General features: G+C 46.2%; 1 protein-coding gene across 1 annotated transcript in view; it reads right to left on the bottom strand.

The window, feature by feature from the left end:
- Positions 1-22,700, bottom strand: part of UBXN7 (UBX domain protein 7) — a 684,054-nt gene that overhangs the window by 387,861 nt on the left and 273,493 nt on the right. The gene's annotated exons all lie outside the window — the stretch shown is intronic.

Here is a 22,700-nt window from a genome sequence, read left to right on the forward strand (position 1 = left end):
TCAGTGCTGCAAGCCCACTAACATAGGGTAACCAGATCTTGAGAACAAAAAACTGGGATATTCTGCAAAAACAGAAGTAGGACTACAACTTTACATCAACAAAGCAGTGTAGAATGACAGCTCTCATCAAGATAGGATTATAGAAAAGGCACTAAGAAAAGTGGTATAATGTAATTTTTAAAACCAGCATCATACCTGTTAATTGTATTGCTTACTTATAACAGCTGCTAACCAGCACAGCTATAGAACTCCTAACAATAGTGCCTCTCACTGTTTTCAGTCAACCCCTCTAAAAACCAGGACAAGAGCCAAATTTTCTGAAATATGCTTAGAAAGTTGGCAAAAAGCGGTATTGTCCCGGCAAATCCAGGACGCCTGCTCACCCTACACTGGTAGCATTTGATTTACAGGTCCTGGGCACCTGTGGTGCACGTTATTAGGGACCTAAATATGCCAATTGGGTACAATCCAATGTTACCATGTTTTAGGGTAGAGAGTACAAGCACTTAAGCGTTGCTAATCAGCGCTTAAGTGCGCAGCAAAAATGGGCACAGAAAAATGGAGGGAGGCAGGATTAAAGTGGGGAGGACAACCCTAAGGCTGTCAGGTCTTGCACATTCTATGCCTGCAGCCTGACTGCATTCAAACTTCGGCAGTCTGCTTTCAAAGCCCTGGAAGGGGGGTTGTTTTCACTTCTTGGAAGAGGTTAGGTTTATCCTGCATCAATTAACCACATTTCTAGTACTTACAATTCTAAAGATCTGGCCATGCAACGAAACCATAAAAACGAACTCTAAAGTGAATAATGGCTGAGGTGTGTTCCTCCACTACCAGAAACGCTTGACCACAAAAGCTATAGTCCTGGATACAAGACCCCGTAGGTAGTCACCTTTGGTGATCAATAGTGAGTGCCTACTATTTTCATCAGCACCCTTTAAAAAGTGATTGATAGGATGGGTAGCATCAATGACATTGTTGGGAGACCCATCTAATCAGAAAATGAAGAAAGATGTATATTTTTTACTTTCTTGGCGTGTTAAGATTTTAGAATTTGGTATTATATAGTTTGTGGTGACCTTTTTTCAAGCAATTATATGGTTTATGGGATTACAACTTTTACATGACCCCTTTGGTACTAATGTGTGAGTAATCTGGATTTTTGTTTGAGTACCTCCCCACGTTTTGACCGCTTTTGACCTGCTAGATGCTGGTTTTCAACTCAGACAGTGCACTGAGGCCTTCTAACCAGCCCTTGTGACAGTATTCTTTCCTTTAAAACTAGGTCTGATTGTTTCACAATTGGCACAGAACTTTAGCACTCATGCAAATTCCTAGTAAATTGTACCCCTAGTACCTAGGACATAGGTATACTAAAGAGGATCCCTAAGGGCTGCTGCATATCTTATGCCACTCTAAGCGACCCACACACAAATTGCACACAAACTTGTATTGCATACTGCGTGGCATGGTGCAAACCATGAGTTAAAACTTGACATAGCACACCCCTGTGTGCCATGCCAACATACTGCATTTGACATATGTAAGCATATGACATTTGACAGCGTTCGACACGGTGTCACACGAATGCCTACTAAACATTCTCCGGAGCAAAGGAATACAAGCCACGGCGTTACAATGAATTGAATCCTTCTTGAGCAACCGCACCCAAGCAGTGCACATGGGCCAATTCCATTCAAAACCCCGTCCCATCGGCTGTGGAGTCCCACAAGGGGCCTCTCTAAGCCCCACTCTCTTTAATGTCTACGTTTCATCTCTGGCCGACATTGGAAGAAAGTGGGGCATCGGCATATGTTCATATGCCGACGATACACAGCTGATGGTGACTATGGACGAAAGATCGGAAAGATCGGAAACAACCAAAAATAAACTACACAGCTGCCTCTCCGAAATGGCAGACTGGATGCGCAACCACTGCCTTAAGCTCAATGCCGGAAAATCTGAAATATTACTGTTCGGAGGAGCCAAACTATCGTGGAACGATACGTGGTGGCCACCGTCACTGGGAACAGCCCCCACCCGAAACAGTACGCCAGAAACCTTGGCATTATGATGGATGACGCACTGTCCATGAAAGATCATGTACGCATACTTTGGGGTAAAGGATTTGCAATCCTGAAACTCCTAGCCAAAATCTTCTCCTGGATCCCACTGGACTGCCGACGTACGATTACCCAGGCCCTCCTAGTCAGCCGCCTGGATTATGGCAATGCCCTATTCGAAGGGATGAACGAGCAACTGTTCTCCCGCCTACAGGTCCTTCAAAACCAGGCAGCCAAACTGGTATGCAATAAAGGCAAACGAGACTCGGCATTAGCATGCCTGAAACAACTTCACTGGCTGCCAATGCGCCAGCGTGCCACATTCAAACTGCTCTGTCACACGCACAAAGCCCTCCACAAAACAGGCCCTACAATCCTACAAGGGAAAATCGAGTTCTATATTCCAAATAGGAACTTAAGATCCAATAACTCAGCCCTAGCAAAACCTAAGCGCATCTACAAAACAAGGACAGGTGGACGAGCCTTTTCTCACCTGGCGGCCAAACGATGGAATGAACTACCTATGGATCTTAGACAAACTACAAACCTCCTCCAATTCCGACATAAACTCAAAACCCACCTTTTCCCTAAAAACTAACTCCCCCCGCACAATCTCAGCAGTCCCCTTTTCTTTTTAGCGCCTTGATATCCCTTGGGATGAATGTCGCGCTCTATAAATACCAGAAATAAATAAATAAATAAATTTAAAAAAAAGTCACCCCTACCGCAGGCCTTGGAGCCCCAAGGCAGAGTGCATTATATTTTATGTGAGGACATATCTGCATGAGCTGATATGCCCCTGTGATTACTAAGTGACTAGGGAAGCCATATTAAGGTATGTACTGGGCACTGGTCATAAACAAGTTGTCTAGCTATGTAATGACTTCACTGAAACCTATGGAGTTTGGTGTCAACCACTTTGTATTAATAAACCAACACCGATTCCAGTGATGGATTTACTAATACATGCACCCCGAGGGTACCTTAAATATACCTTCTGAACCATACTAGTCTAATAGTGTGCTGGTCGACCGGACTTTTTCAGCCTGCCACCACCAACAGGTTTCTGACCCCATGCAGGTGAGAGCCCACGCTCTCAGGAGGTCTGGAACAATGTCTGCTCTGGCAAGAGGTGTTACTACCTTCTCCAGAAGGAAAGCTAGTAAATTAGCATGTCAAGGGCAAAGGCTTCAAAGGCCTCTGCTGCCTTTGATATGCAACCCTGGCTTCCCCCACCCTTTGAGCATGCCAACCCCTGCCCGGAAGACCACCTGGCACCAGGACAGGCGAGAAATTAGACAGTCTAGGAGGGTTGCACTGCCAGGATAGACACCTACATTGGGCAGCCTGAAGTGAACACAAAGTGAAAGGATTCCACCATCTTGTGTGTGGTGGAATTAGGTACCCTGGGACAGGGTGATGCCCACTCCCCACAGAAGTGGTCATCAAAGGTGTGTAGTGACCCCAGGGTTAAGTAGCCCATAGACTACTAGCCTTCACTGCCCTTAACTCCCCTAAATTGAGTTTTTAGGTGGCCCGACAATAGGAAATCAGATGTGTCAGCTTGAAGAAGAAAGGACTTAGAGGAGCCCACAACGAGAGAACTGAGGACTTCACAATCACTTGATGCGAAACCCTGCCTTGCTGCTGAACCATGGAACCAGCTCGTCAGAAAGCGTTGTCACATTCCATAGTTGTGGAGGAGCAACCCACAACTTCATCTTGCCAGCAACATCTCCCTTGGAGCAGAGGAGCTGCACCCTTGCATCTGCAGGGACTACTCGCAAAGGCTGGGACTTCACCAAAGTTCAGAGACCCTGACCCCTTTCGGAGTCTTCCTGCACCTACACAAGGTATACCAGACCCGTGCAGCAACTAAGACTTGTTGGTGATCCAATCCGGACCCCAACATCACAAAGACAGACCTGCTGTCGAGGGACATCAGTAACCACAAAGCCAGCATCGAGAGCAGCCCTGCTGCCCTGTCTTCCCCTCTCAACTGGGTCTCTGATAGAGAAAGTAAGCCTTGTCACAACCAGACACAGGAAAGCACTACTGCACAAGAGCCCCACAGCTTGAGTCCAAGTGAATCAACAGTGCAAATGGGGTCCAAGAACACTCTAGAGCTCCAAGGCCCCGCCTACAGCCTCTTTCTGTAGGCAACAGAGAACCACAAGAGCCTCCTGCAGTGCAACTGCGCCAGACATAGCACTCCTGCACACGAGTCCCTCAGCCAGTGTGAGCAAGTGCCTCTTTTGACATGGTAAGGTTTGCCTGTGCTTCTACCCTAAAACAAATCCACAATTGGCCCTTCAGGCACCTAGTAAATACTATGTGGGTACCAAGGGCATGGGGAGTGAAGAAGGTCCCCTGGGGATACCTCACCTAGGCTATGCAGACTGCCACTTCAACATGCATAGCCTTGTGCAGATGAAAACTACAAAGTCGACATGGCACACTTGTCTGTGTGCCATGCGAGCTCACACTGCCTATTAAAGGTAATCCATCCCTGTAGCAGGTCTTAACGGCCCTAAGGCAGGGTGCACTATATCGAAGGTGAAGGCATATCTGCATGAGCAGAAATGCCCATACAGTACTGGGATCATGCCTTAATATTCTAAGTGCCAGGTAATCCATAAAGAGTCTATGGGCTGGGAACTCAAGATCCCATGCACCATGATGGCTTCAATGAACACAGGAGTGTTTGGTACCAAAGTACTCCCCTCAATAAACCCCCAGTGATTCTAGTCTAGAATTGATTGAACCCTGTACTCCGAGGGCACCTCTGAGCTGCCCCCTGAAAACCAACCAACCAACCCTGGTGTGGTCTCTGACCATCTGTAGGCAGCCAGCCACCACCAGACATGTTTCTGGACCCCTGGGTGGAGAGTCCAGTGCACTCTGGAACTCTTGATTGGTGCCAAGCAATGTATTCTAAGCAGGCTTAAGAGGATACAAAACTCAGATGTCAGGGTCTTGACAAACATTAAACAAGCATTTACAATGCAATGGTTTCACCTTTGCAAAAGTTAGAGCTATTGGCATTGTAAATGACAAATTGTCATTTATGTGTTGGTTATGAAAACGGATAAATAAATGGCACTGTCATTTACAATGCCAAGAGCTTAATCTCTCGCAAATGCCACACACAGACCCACACCTACACACACAGACCGACACCTACACACACACAGAGCCCCCCCCACACAGAGCCCCCCCCCCACACACACACACAGAGCCCCCCCACCCACACACACACAGCCCGCATTAGTCTACTGAGCTACCAGACCTGGCTAAATACCATTACACTTTCAACTTGAAGCACCTTTGAGTGGTATTAGTGTTGTATAAAGTGCACTATCAAAAACAAGCTACTTCCACTAAAAACGTTAATCTTCTGTCCGGTGTGATTTCTACCTTTGCCTAAGTGTCCTACTTCTCTTTTCACCCTCCCAAAGATGGTTTGCAAAACTGGAAACTGCAATAATTGTGTATCTGCTAAGAGATGATAATAACAAATAACCCCTTATTACTAAAAACCCATCTTAACCCGTTCAACGTCGTCATTAGGACAAGCCCTTCACAGCTGGGGGCATTTCACCACATCATTAGCACAGAAAAGAGTATCGAATGAGAAAAATCTGTCTGGGAATGAGTACCACACCGGAGAGGCTGGAATGTACCGACAGGATACAGAGACAATGAGACAACCTCTTATATTTAGGAAATTACACGAGACTCTGTTCAAGGCACAAGTTTTAGACAAGATAGCAGCAAGCGAGAAACAGGGGGCAGACGTGAGAACTGAAGATTCGTTTCAGACACGGAAAGGAAAATGTACAACATTTTTAGAAACCGCTGAGAGGGGAGGACTGAAAGGGGGAGGGACGCGGGGCGCGAACAACCAGCACAGGGTGCGCCCTGTCCTTCCAGGCCGTATGCAGGAAGGGGGGCTCTTCTGGAGGTTGCGTTCTGCGCAGCCTTTCCCAACAGGAGGCGTATTTCATGACCATGCACAAAACGAATCAAACACACACACATTCAATGTGTCTGACAGCTTGTGCCACCATGACCACTATGCAAGAAAGATGGCGCCCTGGCTATATTGTTATTATTACTACTGCGGATGTTGGAATCTGCAGCAGCTGTACTATGCTAGTAGAAGTACACATAATAACAAGAGTGAATAGAAGTACGGTAGGATGCGAGGGGCGTCTCGGAGCATCCCAAACTCGGTGGTACTCCCTTTTACATACTGACTTGCATGCATTTTTTTCACGGATGCATGTCCCAAGAGACCTGAGGCTGCCCGCTCAGTGTCATCCAGGGAGGGGCCCGCGCACCCCTCCAAGGCCCGGTGACCAGGGGATGTCCTGAACCCTCACTGTCACAATGTGTTCATCTCCGAACCTGCGAGACGTGTGGCAAGAAAACCTGCCCTATCCCTGCTCTTTGAGGCTCTGTGAGGGAGGGGTATAAGAGTACCCCCACATTAAGCACAGCGCCCCCTGAAATTAGACTAAAAAATGCATTCTGCCACATCAGAAAACTATTGCATTTACTGCACAATGCCCATCCGTGCTCCTTTCACTGAACGGGGTGACAAAGAGGGGGCCCAGGGCCCACCCACCCGTGCTCCTTGAGAAGGGCTATCCCCAGATAGGGGTCCTCCCCGGGTAAGGGGCGGGCCACTCCTGCCCTACTGTAACAACTATGCAGCCGGACGCCGTGCTCGTCCGCACCGTCCCTGCTCCTTGCCCATCCATGCCCCTCTCTGGGACAAGCTTCACTGAGAAGGGAGGGGGGGTGGTTACACCACCTCCACCCACCTGAAGCATCCGGGAGGGGGTTAACCCTGACTACAGAAAGCGGCTATCTGCAGTGGGTCAGTCTGCCCGGCCTGTTCCTGCTCCGTGCCCATCCACCTCCCTTTACTGGGTAGGCTTCCCTGAGAAAGAGGGCACACAGTAGCTCAAAAACAGAAGAGAGGCGCTCTACCTCCGCCCCCTGCTTTCGGCCCTTCAGTAAATGTAACGGGCAACAAAGAACACCAAACATTGCACTGATAACCCTTTTATGACCCAACTTTCTAAGAGCCGCGGAGCACCGTCAATCCGCACAGCGCTATAGACGAGAACCAGATACAGCAAAATGCATTCCTAAAAGTGCCCCGCCCTGCTCGTACCCCCAGCCTTGAGACACGGTATATGGAGCTCATCAATGTATGCCCGTCACTCAAGAGGTGGCAACCAAGAGTACGACGTGTCTGCACACCTCGATATGTGAGAATCAAGAACTTTCACCCCTTGATGTCTCACACTCGGTATCTGTCCATCACTCCACACGGGACAACTATTAGGACAATGTATCCTTTAGTACGTTACGATCATTAGAGTGTTACGGAGGCCGATATGTGTGTCTTCCTTGCTGTGTCGTAGCATGATGGTAATGTTACAACCACGGTGCGATATATGTATATCCCTTAATATGTCACCACGTAAAGACAGTCCAGCCCGCGCTCCACTCCCATGTGTAACTGGACGCACTACACATTTACATTAGCGAGACTAGAAACAAAGAGAAAACAAGTCAGGTCCCGGGCCGGCAGCCAATCACAGCGCGGCCCGGGGAATGACGTCACAGAGGTGTCCCGGGCCGGCAGCCAATCACAGCACGGCCGGGGGAATGACGTCACGGGGGTGTCATCAAAGCGCGGCCCGGGACACACGGCAACAAGGGGCGGGACTTAAAAAAAGATCCAGAAACACCCCCGAATCGCGTCGGGACGGGAAAAGAGTAAGATGCCCATCTCTTCCAATGGCTGGCCTCCATTTATGGAGCTAACCAATCGAAGAGAAGGCGGGACAAAGCCCCACACTGAAGGATCATAAGATTTCGACCTGCGCGAACGCTGCTGCGCAGCGGATCCCCAGGCGAAATCTAAAAAAATATCAGAATCAGTGACCAAAGCCAGAAATGAGCTCTACTGGCTGCCAATAAAAAACATAAAAAGTAGCTTTCAAGGCCTTTTGCATAGCCCACAAAGCGGTGCATTCCCACAGACTTAAACTCCTCAGGAAGAAACTTTCATGGTACACACCGAACACAACATTGCGGTCTATCAATTCTATGACTTTGAGGGAGACGTTTTTCCCTCTCCACATCTCTCCTTTGGATTCAAATGCCTATCTCGTTAAGGAACTCTACCAACTGCGTGACTTCTAGAAAGCTTCTCAAAACCTGGCTTTTTACACTTCCCCTCTAGTTTCTGTTATCTTGATCCTCTTTCTTTTGCAAGTAGCTCCAAGACGCATTCGGACATAGCCGCGCTTTACAAATTAAAATCAAATCAAACCAGAAACAATGCACATCCTGGGCAGCAGTGTTTTACCTCCTCCCCCAGGATGGGCTAGAGCTCGAAGGGGAAGCTTCAAAGGCCAGACGCCTATGTAATGGGACCTCCAGACTCCACTCCTAGCAGCAGATAGCAGCCATGTGTTTACACCCCCACTTTGGGCAGAAAAACCGTAGGGAAAACTTAGAAGAAGCTGCTACTAGGTGGAGGAGGTGAAGTTAAGCACACTTTTTAGTCTCCTCCATCTTGAAGATGAGGAAACTCCTCCAATCAGAGATAGGTCAATGTCCTCTCCCACATGAGGGTGGCACAATAGTGGGTGTAGTCACCCCAGGTAAAGTGACCATTAGCTCTACATGCTACTCCCTTAAAACACCCTCTAAATTTAGTATTTAGAGGGCTCCCCCAATCCTAGAAGGGAGTTTCCAGCAACTTACGAAGGAGGATGAAGAAGACTCCGTGCTGTAGAGCTTGAAGACAATCACTGCCTTGGCCTCAGCCCTACCGGCCTGTCTTCAGCTTGAAAAGCCTGCGAAGAAGACGGCGACGCCTGGCCCGTGGCCAGCGACTTCCAAGAACCCCAGGAAGACAGCAACTCTTCAACAAACACCAGATCTCCCAAGGACTGACGATCCACAACCCCACTCTGCACCAGACGCCCATGCCAGAGTACGAGTGGCTCACCTGTCCAGTGAAGTCTCTCCAACGATCCTGCCTTCGAAAACAGCAATAGCTGACCTCTCCTAGACTCCATAATGATGCCTGCAGCCTGAATACAGAGGTTTCCCCTGACCGAGACCGGCTCTGGCAAGAAGAATCCGTCGTCGAAAGGCACCCCTGCACCCAGAGCCCCTGGGCCTTGGTGAGCTGAACACATTGTGCCCTTACAACCCTCTTACCACCTCTAATCTCGTTGGTCTCTTTCCTGTAGTATTCGGTGCAACGCCTGCAGCCTGTTTATCAAAAGAAACAAGCATTTACAATGCAATGGTCTCGGCATCATTAAAGGTAGAGCTATTGGCATTGCTCATGACATTTCTTTTTTTTCTTTAAATCATAAATAAATGGCATTGTCATTTACATTGCCAGCACACACCACTCTGCACTCAAACTCTGCACTCAACAGCACACACCGCTCTGCACTCAACAGCACACACCGCTCTGCACTCAACAGCACTCACCGCTCTGCACTCAACAGCACTCACCGCTCTGCACGCGCACTCACCGCTCTGCACGCGCACTCACCGCTCTGCACGCGCACTCACCGCTCTGCACGCGCACTCACCGCTCTGCGCACTCACCACTCTGCACTCACCACTCTGACAACTTAGGGATAAAAGTACGTCAAAGATGACCTTTTCCAGACACAACACCAGTTTGGGTTCAAATAAATAGGGCACTTTTGTGAAATAAGGATCAATGATATTCGTTGCACACAGTGCTTTAAATGGAAAAAAATAAGTGCAGGTACTCATCAAATGGAGTTAGAGGTGAGGCTAGTGGGCGGGGCTATGGGCGGAGTTAGAGGTGGGACATGATACAATGGTACTACTTCCATCTGTTGTGTATTCATACTGTTAAATTATATGCAATGGTGAATCCTTTTTTATTTAAATACATTTTTGCATGCTTAGGCTCTCCACATATAGGAAGTATTTTTTTTGGATGACATACTAGTGCAATATTCTTTTTTGAATTAATGATTGCAACAGCGTTACCAAGTCTACACCTAATGGCTTTGCCAATACTAGTTTATCTAGTGCAGCTTCTTGATGCCAATTGTTTTTTTGTCAGGGAAGTGGAATTATATGATTTCATTTCACATAAATAATGGATCTGCCACATTTGCCACATCTGCTGCATAATCTGAAGATTTTAACAAAAAACAATTGTTTCTACCCCAAACAGTAAAACAATTCGTAAAATAGTAGCAACACATGCTACTGTGTAGTGAAGGTCCTTTACAAAGGTTCACTGCTCACCTTTCTGTTGCTCATTGCTATGTTTTGGGGTTAAACTGAAATGCAACTAATGCCCGGACAGTATTACAAGTATAAAAATGACAAAATATTTAAAACAATCAGCAAATGTTCTGCATTACACCGCATACTTTGCCTTTTGTTGCTGCATACTTTTATCAAACCTGCTTGCACAAGGCAATTCTCCGAGGTTTAGATGCTGACCCATCCACCTAAGAAAATGTAGAGAGGACGATTGCAGCCGGTGAGCTCAGTAATCCACGGTCAGCCGGCAGGGCCAGCTTCACGGCAAGAAGAGGTTCTAGCTGTGCTTTAGGAGCTACTTGGGGTTTCCTGGTGAAGTGGAGAACCTTTGCACTAGAGTCCTGCGGCCTGCCTACTCGCAGGCAACTATAATGTCTACCCATGATCACGCTGCCGCTGGGGTATGCTAGAAAAAGGAGTACGAAAAAAAACACAAGAAGCTTTAACTTCAGAAAGAAAAAAATGAAAATCACGAAAAAACAGTTGCTTCGCGGAAAGAAATTACTCGGGACGCCCACTACCTTGAAAAAGGCCTTCCTAGAAAAAACAAAATATACATGTTGCTTTTGTATCGGTGTTCGGTGAACCTTTAACATGGATTTACAATCCAAACAGCAAGCTCCAAAGAGACAGTTGCATTTATCATACAAGTAAAAGCAAAGTCACGAAAAAAAAATGTATATTAATAATTGATGCAGGCATTCTGAATGCTTCTGCACAGACCATCAGCGGCGTGTAGACTGCATTAATACTGCTTAAACATTGGGACTTGTCAGTATGGCTAACTCGGTTTCAGAAATGTTTGCTGTATCCGGCCCATCGAAACAGTAACAGCAGCAAAGTATATTTTAATGTAGTGATTGCAACATCTATCAATCAACAAATCAATCAGTCAGTATCTGAGTAGCTCTCTCATCACCACGGGTGTATCCAGGCGCTGTATATAGCTAGCTGCACTGCGTGGGGTCTGAGGTTGAAAGGATGTCTTTGCTTTTGAGCCTGAGTGAGAAGTTTTTCTATGGAGTGTGGGGACCTCTGAGGCGCCGTTATAGCGTCATGGGACACAGCGCTTAGAAGCAGTGTGCGGGATGAAGAGGTGTGAGGGACGGACCTGCAGTTTACGGTTTTGAGTAACCTGGCAGCTTGGAGCAGCTCTGTGGGGGAGGGGCAGTGCCACCGCACATGCCAACATTTTAACTAGCAGAGAGGGAGATTTTGAAAACAAATAGGGGGGTGGGGGTGGGGAGGGGGGCTGCATTTTTCCCTTTCACTGAAGCAGAGGCAACACATTCACCAGAGTGCACACGTCCAATTCGTGCAAAGCGTTCTGATACCCGCCGTCTCGGGTCCAATTCGCGCTATATAAAACTATAAATAATACTCACCATTCACCAGGGTGCCCACTTAGCACTACATTATCCAACACTGTGCCAGTTAAGTTAGGTAACCGGTTCTCAATAGTGCTAGAGAGTACAGAAACATTGAGGTGTCGTAGCGGAAAGCAAAATGACGGGGCCCCTGTACAATGTGCTGAGTGCCACCTGGGTCGAGCATACACCACAGATATGCATTGGCCTCTGACTGGGTGAGCCCCCCTGAAGGCTTGGGACCTCGCAGCTTCTCGGGGGCTGAGTTACGGCCCTGCTGCGGAACCTCCTGGCCTAAAGTAACACATTAGCCAACACACTCACAAGAATGCAGACTCGGCAACGTATTCACAAGGGACACACACTCGGTCAGACGCATTCGCCACGACATAAACTCACCGACCTGTTCACCGCTGCGCTCTCATGGACTCACATTTCAGTGCCCGCAGCGGGCGCGCGCACCCACCTGTGCCACGGATCGGCCTCACCCGAGAGCTATACACATATAGGCATTTACGTTTAGCTGACACTGCATTTCATTTGCAACTGGTTTATAAGTCAGGGAGGGAGGGGTGGGGGCCGGGGAGCGGCAGAGCACGACGGAGGAGAGCTGCAGCAGAGGGAGGGGGGGGGGGGGGGCGGGGGGGGAGGCGAGAGCACGACGGAGGAGGGCGGGGGGAGGCGAGCGGAGCCAAGCAGCTCCTAAAAGCAGCAGGGAAGGGAGGCGAGTGGCCTAATCACGATTACGAATGCGGGAGGGAGGGGTGGGGGCCGGGGAGAGGCAGAGCACGACGGAGGAGAGCTGCAGCAGAGGGAGGGAGGGGGGGGGGGGGAGGCGAGAGCACGACGGAGGAGGGCGGGGGGAGGCGAGCGGAGCCAAGCAGCTCCTAAAAGCAGCAGGGAAGGGAGGCGAGTGGCCTAATCACGATTACGAATGCGGGAGGGAGGGGTGGGGGCCGGGGAGCGGCAGAGCACGACGGAGGAGAGCTGCAGCAGAGGGAGGGGGGGGGGAGGCGAGAGCACGACGGAGGAGGGCGGGGGGAGGCGAGCGGAGCCAAGCAGCTCCTAAAAGCAGCAGGGAAGGGAGGCGAGCAGCTACGAAAACACGACCACGTCTCTCCGAGGCAAGGAGACAATGCCTCGGAGAAACGCACGGCCATTTTCGGATTCGGGGGCGTGTTTTTTGCGCCCTGAGTGACAGACGACGTCACAGGGCTAAAGAATGCAAAAAATCACGCCCCCGAATCCGAAAAAGACGGAGCTTATTTGGAGGGACGGCTCTCTCCTCCAATGGCTGGCCTCCTTTTAGGAAGCCAGCCAATTGAGGTGAGACGGCCGAGGGAGGCGGGTTCCAGATCCCTACTAAGTATCATACGGATCTCCTCCCGGAAATGCTGGCAAGCCAGCATTTCCGGTCCTCGACCGAAAAAACTATTGAAAAGCATTGGGCGCCCTATGCAGACTTTGCACCCGGCCGTTCCTGTGCTGCTGCTAGTGTATGTTTGGTGCTGCTTTGGGGCCCCTCGTGCTTGTGCTAATCCCCAAAGCTTGGCCCCAGCAACCAATCCACTAACCTGCAAGCAGCATGGCTCCAGGTAGCCCCAGTCTCCATTGAAAAGCAATAGGCCGAGTTCAGGTTTTGACCTCTTCACCCAGCCGCCCATGTGCCGCTTGTGGTGATGTTGGATACTCACTGGTCCCTTGCTGACTTTGGATCCCAAAGACTGGAATTGTAAGAGCATTCTTTGCCAGTTTAACCACAAAATTGTTTTCCCCTTAGGAAAACAATGAACAGTGCTAAACATTGTCAAAGTGACGATTTTTCAAAGTGAAAAGTTTCTTTATTTAAAAACGCTATTACCTTATTGTGAAGATCTTGGTCTTACAAAAAAATACAAAGTATATTTTTCTAAAATTGGTCTGCATCTCCTCCTTGAGTCATGTGTCTAATATTGGTCAATGGTGTGCAATAAATGTCTTAAACTCCTCTGTGTTAGGCTTAAGGCTGCTCACCCACACTACCACTAATAGAGCACTTTGGGTTTTACATTGAGCCCTGTATACATTTGGGGAACCCCTGCATTCATATACAGAGCCAGCTTCCTACACAGAGTACCAGTGAACTGACTATGTCCCTGAGTGCCAGAGACCCTCGAGACCTGAGCTCACCTGTGAGTTAACCAGACAACCACTTTTCAAATCTCCTGATAAGAACTAGAAACTGAGCACTTGTGAGGTTCCACAAGTCAAACCGAGCCAAGGTCCCTATGACTAGATTACCCACAGTTAACAGAAATATAGCACAGAGAACAAATAAGTAGGGACATGCAATGACCCCGGGAAGCAACAGTCACTCTTGTCTTTTTTGTATGCATCTTTAAGTGTTCTTTCTATTTTACATACCTTTCAGGATTTTTACCTTAAGTAAAGCATAGGTTGATTGTATTGCTTAGCATTTACCAGTTTCCAGACGCCCCCCCTCCTCCCGGAGTGAGCCTCAAAAAGTGCCTATCATGAGTAACCAGATCAACCAACTGGGGTGCGCCATTCACTGTATGAAGGGTTATGAACATCAATGGTAGACAATAGTACTGTACAGTCAGTCATTATTGCCAATAACCAATGACTGCCAGAGGACCCCAAGAAAAAGAATGAAAAATAATGGTTTAGCAACCGAATGCATCCAGACATGCAAGTGGCTGTTTGGCAAAACTGACACTCATAAAAAGAAGAGCGGCAGACGCTGTGCTACTAATTGAATGCTCGCAAATACCAACAGGAGGCTCTTTCAATGCCAATTGGCCAGCTGAGGAAAGGCTGCCTTTCGAAAAGCCTTTCCTCCACAGAACCAGATGGAAAGCTGTCAATTTGAACTATTTGCATCTCTACGTACAGTATCACAGAGTCTTTACCAGCTTCAATCCATACAACTTTTCAATTTTGGAGAAATGAGGAGGAAGAAACAACACGAGAAGAAACCCCTTCTGAAAGATAAGAAACATAGATTCCATCTTAAAACAAAAACACATATTGCACACTATCTTCTCTGGCAGAAATAGGATGCAAATCTCAGAGCCTTTCAGCCGAAAAGTAGTCAAACCTAAGTGAAAAATGCATGGGCTTACTGAAGACCAAAACAAAATCACTAAATTCAAATACCAAATAGTAGGTACAAAGGGTGCCAGTGAAAATAGATTCTGCAGCCCGTTGCGAAACCTAAAAACAATAGGTAACAGAAAAGAAGGAACTCTTTCAAGTGAACACAAGGAAGTTGACACAGCCAACAGGTACCATTTGTCCATGCCCATGATGAGGCTCTGACTGATCATCTATAAAGCAAATAGAAATCAACTGTGATTAGGGCCCCTTCCTGGAAAGCTTGCTCAACTACACTTCTATAAGGCAATCCAGCCATCACAACAATCTCAAATTTCCGCCCTCAGGGCATTTTTACTCATGGTCTTCCTTTCAGCATCCATGCTTACACAGAGTTTCAACATTTAGATGAATTACTTTGTCAAGACAGGAGATCTTTCTTAAACAACAATTTGTGGGAATGAGACATGCTCAAGTTGTGAAGAAGAAAAAAGCGTCTTGCCTGTAAGTGCAAGTTCTCGACCCATGGTATCGTTGACAGAATAAAATGCTCGGATTAAGTCCCGACATTGGGCTGGGTTCCCAGCTTGACATCAGGGTCAAGATGTAAATCTAAGAATGATCCAACACTGGGGAAGACAAAAAAAGATACTTACATGTAACTACACTTCTCATCACTGGAATCTTGCATAGATTCTCATATCTAAATTATTCCCTGCCTGATGTTGAGGAATAATTCAAACATGTTAATCTATGAAAGATCAATTGCCGAAGAGTCTACATTCTCACTGCACAAACTCATTTCCAAATCTTCACTCTTTCCAATGTAGGAATGTGACTGCTGATCCCAGTCATCTAGTCTGTCTTCCAAAACATGAAGTGACTGGGACAAGTTTATTTATTGTGATTTTTTGGCAGCCTGCTTACTTAGAAAGAAGTGAACTAGGCCAAGCTATTTGACACATATTTGCTCATCACTGCTTCTTAGTTCTGCCTAAAATGGCCATTATATGAGAGCCTTTGTGTGAAAGCTGCAATAAGGAACTCAATTTACCACAGCTTCCTATATTGGACTTTCTAAGAGTCTCTGAATGCACAGAAGTCCGATTCAAAGAAGCTAACTCTTCAGATTACTTACAACAGATGTGTTTATTGTGTTACTTAGTTTGGGATCACAAAGCACAGTCAGTGGGCAATTACGATTACTCCTCAAAAACTCTTTAAATATTTGGCCTAAACTACAGTAGGACCTTCTCTTAGTTACCAGTCACTTTCCAACTGATAAAGCTGCTTTCACCCATAATAGTCCCACCATTTTCACACACAGTGAAAAGGGTGGTTTGTAATCGTGGTGACGCCCTCCTGGTCTCACAGTAACCATGAACCGAAACTTTCTCAATGTTGTACCTAGGCTCGTGTTGCTCGGACTTGAGCGTACAGGTGGTTTATTCAACCACAGTTTTAAGAGTGTCACATTTTATTCAAACACTTTCAATTTTGTTCACCTCACCTCTTACCACAGAGATGCCTCATCTCAGTACTCACAGCGTTGTCTCATCTGTGCTGCCAGCGTAACTTATAATAGGGGGGCTGCTAAAAACCTAAATGCACGTTGCACTTTTACTGGTAACATAAGGCTTTCTTGATAATTTTAATACTTGCCATTCTATGGTTTGTGATCTAGTACTGTATTGTATTTTGCATATTGTACCTTGTCCTGTAAGTTGTGAAGCACGTTAACAGGGATTTGATAATATAATAGCGTGTATAGATATGGCTAATATGAGTAAACGTAAGGAGAGTATGGGTAAAAGCGTGGTTGGAACCTTAGATGCCTTTATATTGAGGGCAGAATCAGCCATCATTAATAAGATAAAGCTTACTGAACAAAGGTTATCTTTTGAGCCCCAACCTTTGCAAGGTAGACTTTCTTTAACTCCTGCAATCTCTGAATCTCTGGTCGTATCCAACCATGATGCATCCTCATCCCGGCTTAGTTAGTTCCCATATGTTGTTCCGGAATCAATGACAAACCCTGTCTCCTGTTCATCTTCTGACCAAGAATCCAGCCCTGTTAAACCTAAAGTTACAACCAGAGGGCAGAAAGCTAAATTGAGGTCAACCCGTACTAATGAATCCCCCACTAAAAAAAGGAAGAGCTGAGGATTACTGAAACCAAGTAAACCTGCTCAGAGAACAACTGGAAAGAAAACACTAACTGTCATCTCTGTAAATGTTTCCAAAGAGGGCCCACACCCCTATGACCCAGACGCCGATAGGGCAGTTCGCTGATAGCACACAGGAGGGGAACTTCAAGGGCAGGCTTGGAACTATGATGTCTACCTTATTGGATCCCATTCTGCAGAAATTAAGCTCAGTAGAAGCTAGATTACTAAAACTAGAGGGGATGGTTAGTTGCAAACTGTCGGTTACACCGGCAGTTAGTTCAAATATTAGCAGAGATCTTTTAGCTACTAGGGGAACAGGAACGGAGGCAGGTTCACCTGCGAGCACTGTCGCAAATAGAGAGGTGTCAGATAAGAGTACCTCCAACATTATGCCTAGTAGTGTTGATATTCCAGCTCGCACCCGTCAGTCGCCTACAAGAGCAGGGTCCTCTGTGCCTTCAAGGGTTGGGAGGTTAGAAAGAAGGGGGTTACAGCCAACGAGTCTTTTAGTTATCCACCTCCCACCGGAATCTACTTCCTATGTAGTGGTTTTGGGGAGCATTCCCTCCCTCCCCCAAGGAGCTAGTGAAGACTATGGCAGCTGATAAATAAACTAACTCATTGGTTCACATATAACACCACTTTGGGTGCCCGTGAGGCTAAAAAGATTCTTATGGCCCGCAGGTCGAGTTGGATTGGAAGCTCGCCAAAAATGGGCTCGGGTTACTGTGTTATTGTAAACTTCGATAACTCCCACACTGCGGGCAGGATCCTATCTAGGGACATCTGCTCGCTCCCCTTTCTAGATCTGTCATCAGGGTTTTTCCTCTGGGCTATTTTTACAAACCAGTCCCTCTTAGGGATATGTCTGATAATATCCCCATGCAACGTCCATCACCACCCCCTTTTGTACCGCTTTGATAATATCCCATTGGCACTTCCTCGCGGTGGGTGGTCAAATAGAATAGCACCTAGGCAACAGCCTATTACTATGGCCCACTCAGCCTTTGAAACAGATGGGCAGACTGGTGTCGACCCCTCACTGGAGCTAAACAATAGAATTTCTCCTTTAACCGGGTTGGAGGAGTGTGACTGACTTAGGATCTCCACGCCCTCCAAGATTGAGCCTGTTGTATTTACCCAGTCCCCAGTAGAGGTAGTTGAGAGGCCCACAGGTGAGACACCCTACAATTTTTTATCTTGGAATATCGCAGGTCTGGCAAATAAGCTTCAAGACCCACTGTGGGTGCGATTTGTGAAGCAATTCTCGGTAATTAGCTTTCAAGAAACATGGTCAGTGGATTGCGATTTATTCTTGGAAGGTTATAAGGCATTTTTTGTCCCAGCCATTCCTTCGGTGAGTGGAAGACCCAAGGGTGACCGAGTTGTATACATATCTGTGGCTGTCGATTGTCAGATTCAGGTTGTGTCAACCACAAACCCAGGAATTCTGGCATTGTCAGCCAAAAGGGGGGACATTAGATGGGGTCCTATTAACTTCTATAATTCGGTGGCCTGTCCTTATGGTGCTTGTAATATTACCACATTGGTAGCATTGATAAGAATCTTTTGGCCCCATCCTACATAATCTTTTGGTTTCTGGCGATTTTAACATACATCCCAGTGGTAACCCAATACTATCCTGTATTTCTGAGTTGGGATGCCCCCGCATGAGGGGGTTTCACTTTGAACATCATGATCAGGGGGAACTGTTCAATAATATGATAAATGAATTGGATATGGTGGCCTTGATGTCCCTAACTACCCTGTAAACTGAATTCTCTGTGCCAACTTTTAAAGGGCGTGGTAGGGGGTCGTTTATAGATTTTATTTTAATTTCCTCTTTTTTGCAATCAGCATTTCATGGTTTTAATATTATGTAGAGCGAATTCAGTGACCACAACCCATTATGTGTTCACATGTTGGGCCCATTATCAGCACGAATTGGGGATGTTTCAACCAGGGGTGCACTGAGACCGACTGATGGAAAGCGAAGACTTCAATGGTCTCGTATTTCCCCAGATGAATTTTACAGCGAAGTAAATGTATCCTGTGGCCCTTAGTTAGCACTATGCACAGCTGCAGGTTCCTCCCCTAATGAAATTATTGGCGCATCTGAATCAATAATAGTAAAGTTGGTGTAATCTTAAGTGTCCCGCCTAGCAGAACTACCATTCACGGCCCCAGATGGTTTGACTCTCATTGCTCTAAGACAGCAAAGAAGCTAAGGGATGCTCTGTCAGCCAAATCAAGACTTCAAACCGAGGTATGTGTTTGCCGTAAAGAATATAAGTCAGCTCTGGTCAGACGGAAGGGTGCCCTGAAGGGGGAGACGTGGAGAGAGTCGATTGATTCAAGCACTCATAGGACCAGCTCCAGGTTTTGGAACGTTGTGAATCGACCGCTTTTTGGTCAGGAAGTGGGGGGGGGGGGCCTTAGACTTACACATAACTGAGGAGGAGTGGGTGCTTCACTTTAAATCTACATTTGACCTCCCTATGGAACATGTTTTGCCAAGAAAGCCGGGACACAAATGACCCTGTAATAATTTCTGAAAAGGGTGAGGTTATGACTGGTATTGCAGGGCTATCCACCAATAAAGCACCATGCCCAAATGGGATTCCTCCGGACTCGTTTAAGTCCGACCCTCCATTCTGGGCCCCGATACTGGAGGCAGTGTTTAACGCAGCAGCAAATAATTGGTGTCCTCAGTCTTGGGCCTCTTCCACCATAGTCCCTGTTTTCAAGAAGGGTGACAGGAACTGTACCCACTGTTACAGGCCAATCTCCCTCATTGACTCAGTGGTTAAGGTTGTAGGACGTATTCTTTTGCAGAGATTATCAACTTGGGTGGAGGAGCATGAGATCCTGTCGGATGTCCAGTATGGATTCCAGTTGGGACGTTCTACTGTTGCTCAGTGCCTCAATCTATTTATGATACTGAGCAAATATACTGTTGCACGCCCAGGCAAGGTCTACCTCGCCTTCATGGACTTGTCCTCCGCATTTAATTGCGTTAATAGGGTTAAACTCTGGCAGTCCCCGAGGGCAATGGGGGTGGATAACCGTATTGTTAATTTCCTAGAGGATCTGCATAAATCAACCAAGGCTAAGGTTTTCTCAGGATTTGCGGGTCACTAGGGACCTTGAGATTAGGAGGGGAGTACGGCAAGGATGCATTTTGGCTCAATTATTGTTTAATACTTACATAAATGATTTGGATACTGTACTAAGAGCAACTGGAGTTGATTACCCTTGTGTAGGGCGGCGTGGTATTCCTGTCCTGCTATATGCGGACGATGCCGTCCTTATATCCAGGACTGCAATAGGCTTGCAATCTCTTTTAATAGCATTTTCTAGATTTATGACCGATCGGGATATGGCAATAAATAATTCCAAATATTATGTAATGAAAGTGGGGCAACAACCCAAAAAGAGTTTCCAATTTAGTGTTGGCCCCGCTAAGATCCCCCGTACTAACGTATTTTCCTATTAAAGGGTTCTTTTTGATGACCAATTAAAATGGGTTACTTTAATCTAGGGAAAAAGGGGGACCTGGCCCTGGTAAATGTGGCAATTTTTAATTTCGCCTCCAAAATAGGGAAGAAACCAATAGGAGCTATGTTGAAAGTCTATCAAGCCAAAAGCCTGGCCTTAGCTGGAATCTGGGGCTATACTGCTGCGGATTCCCTTCAGGTGGCGGAGAATGATTTTCTGAAGCGCCTATTGTGTGTTCCGCTCAGAACCTCTAATCTAGCGGTCCATGAGGAACTGGGGGATCCCTATTTAAGCGATGTCCTTGCACTGCGCCCCCTGTTTTTTTGGTTGAAATGCTGGCTAAACAAAGATTTAACTCTCAACCATTTAATTTTAAGAGAGTGTATGTCTCTCGACAATGCATCCCAAATTCCTTGGCTTAAGTACATTAAACAACCTCATCATCTCCACCACTGTTTCTTTGGAACACACCCACAACCATTGCTGATTAATTATTCTGGTTGTTTGTTGCAATTTTCTGGAGTTGATGTTAAGTTCTGAACTGATGCGTTTAATTTGCCTATACCTCTGTTCACAACTTCTTTGCTTTAATTAATTTTTACTTGTCTCCCCAGACATTTATGTATGATTTACATTTCCTTAAACCTATAAAATTTTCTTTGAATACAGGTTTACTCCTTCCGTGTTTCTTTGATTTCCCTCCTTCCAGAGATTCATTTCATTAGTTCAGATTGTTCTTTTTATGTGATATCGTGTTGATACTCTGGAGTGCGATAATTTCCATACGACTCCTAACTGAGTGCATTTTGCTTTCCTAGAATCAAGTCCCTTGTAGCATTCCCCTGACCTCTAAGTACATTAAAAGCAGTTTCGAAGGGGTAGGGCGTGGCGATTTATTTTGTAAGCCTGAATCCATTGTCAAGAAGGATGTGGAATTAATTAGGGTAGCTTTCTTGACCTCAAGGAAAGTGGACAGGGAAGCGCAGGAGATGCTGAAACCTAGTGTTTGTATGTTTTTAATGCTCAAAACAACTCCGACAGCCGAACATTCTGTCAACACAAGAGAAGTTTTTATTAACTAGGTTTCAGATGAACCTCTTCCACCTTGTGTTAGCAAGGCCTAAGGGATACAGCAGAGGTCAAGTGCTAGCTCCCTGTGGCTGTGACCGTCTCCGCAGGATTTGCTGCATTTTATGTTTTTATATAAATTGTATGAAACCCCCCGAAGGCACTTTCTGCTTCCCATTTTAAAAAGAATTAATATTAGACAGGCCCGTCCTGCCCTTATATATCTTCAACTGCTGAAAGAGGACTGCATTCTTTTTATAATAGGGTTTTTAAAAGCTTCCATGAAATCAAGGACTTATATGGATGTGTAGACGTTGGATGATCTAGGTATGTTTTATTAGTTTAGCTGATCTGGCCTGCGGTATAAAGGAAATACAATTGGAAGTCATGCTTTTCTGGTACATTGCACTTTAAGGACAGAATAAATTTGGGTGGGTGGGTATTGGGTCCTTTTTTTATAAATTGTAGAAGAGGTTCTGACTTTTTAAATCATGTTTTAATGTAGTACTGTTTTTATGCACCTGTATCCATGTAACTTTCCGACGTAAAACTGAATAAAGTTTATTTGATTGATTGATTGAATAGGGGGTTGTGGGGTTTCTGGAAAGAATGGTTGCATGTAGTGCTATGTTTATCTTTAATGGCAAAGTGCCTTGTTACAGTCACCACTTTTCTCCTGTGGCAGCCGTTTTCCATATTCTGCTGTGTGCAGAGATGTTGAAATTAACATTTTTTGATAAGGATCATTCTCAGCTTTTGGATAGTTTAACAAGTGAATAATCAGACTCATGTGCTCCAACTAGGCTGCAGGCTTTCCACACAGGATGGGAAGCCTGCAAGATTCACATTCTCTCAACTCCGCTTCATGGCCAGGCTGGCAATTCAAAACACTTAAAAAATCGTAAACTTTAATATAATAAATGTACTTTACTTCTACATACAAGTGCTTAGGGGATAGAGTGAGGTAGCTTTAATACACTTAAATTGTCTAAAATCCTCACAAACAATATATTTTCATGAGATGCAAATGTGTTATCTTGTTAATAAATACATTTCCCAATATATAACTAACTGCTTCAATCACT

The sequence above is a fragment of the Lissotriton vulgaris genome, chromosome 11 (genome assembly GCF_964263255.1).
Source record: "Lissotriton vulgaris chromosome 11, aLisVul1.2, whole genome shotgun sequence".
Taxonomy (NCBI): Eukaryota; Metazoa; Chordata; class Amphibia; order Caudata; family Salamandridae; genus Lissotriton; species Lissotriton vulgaris.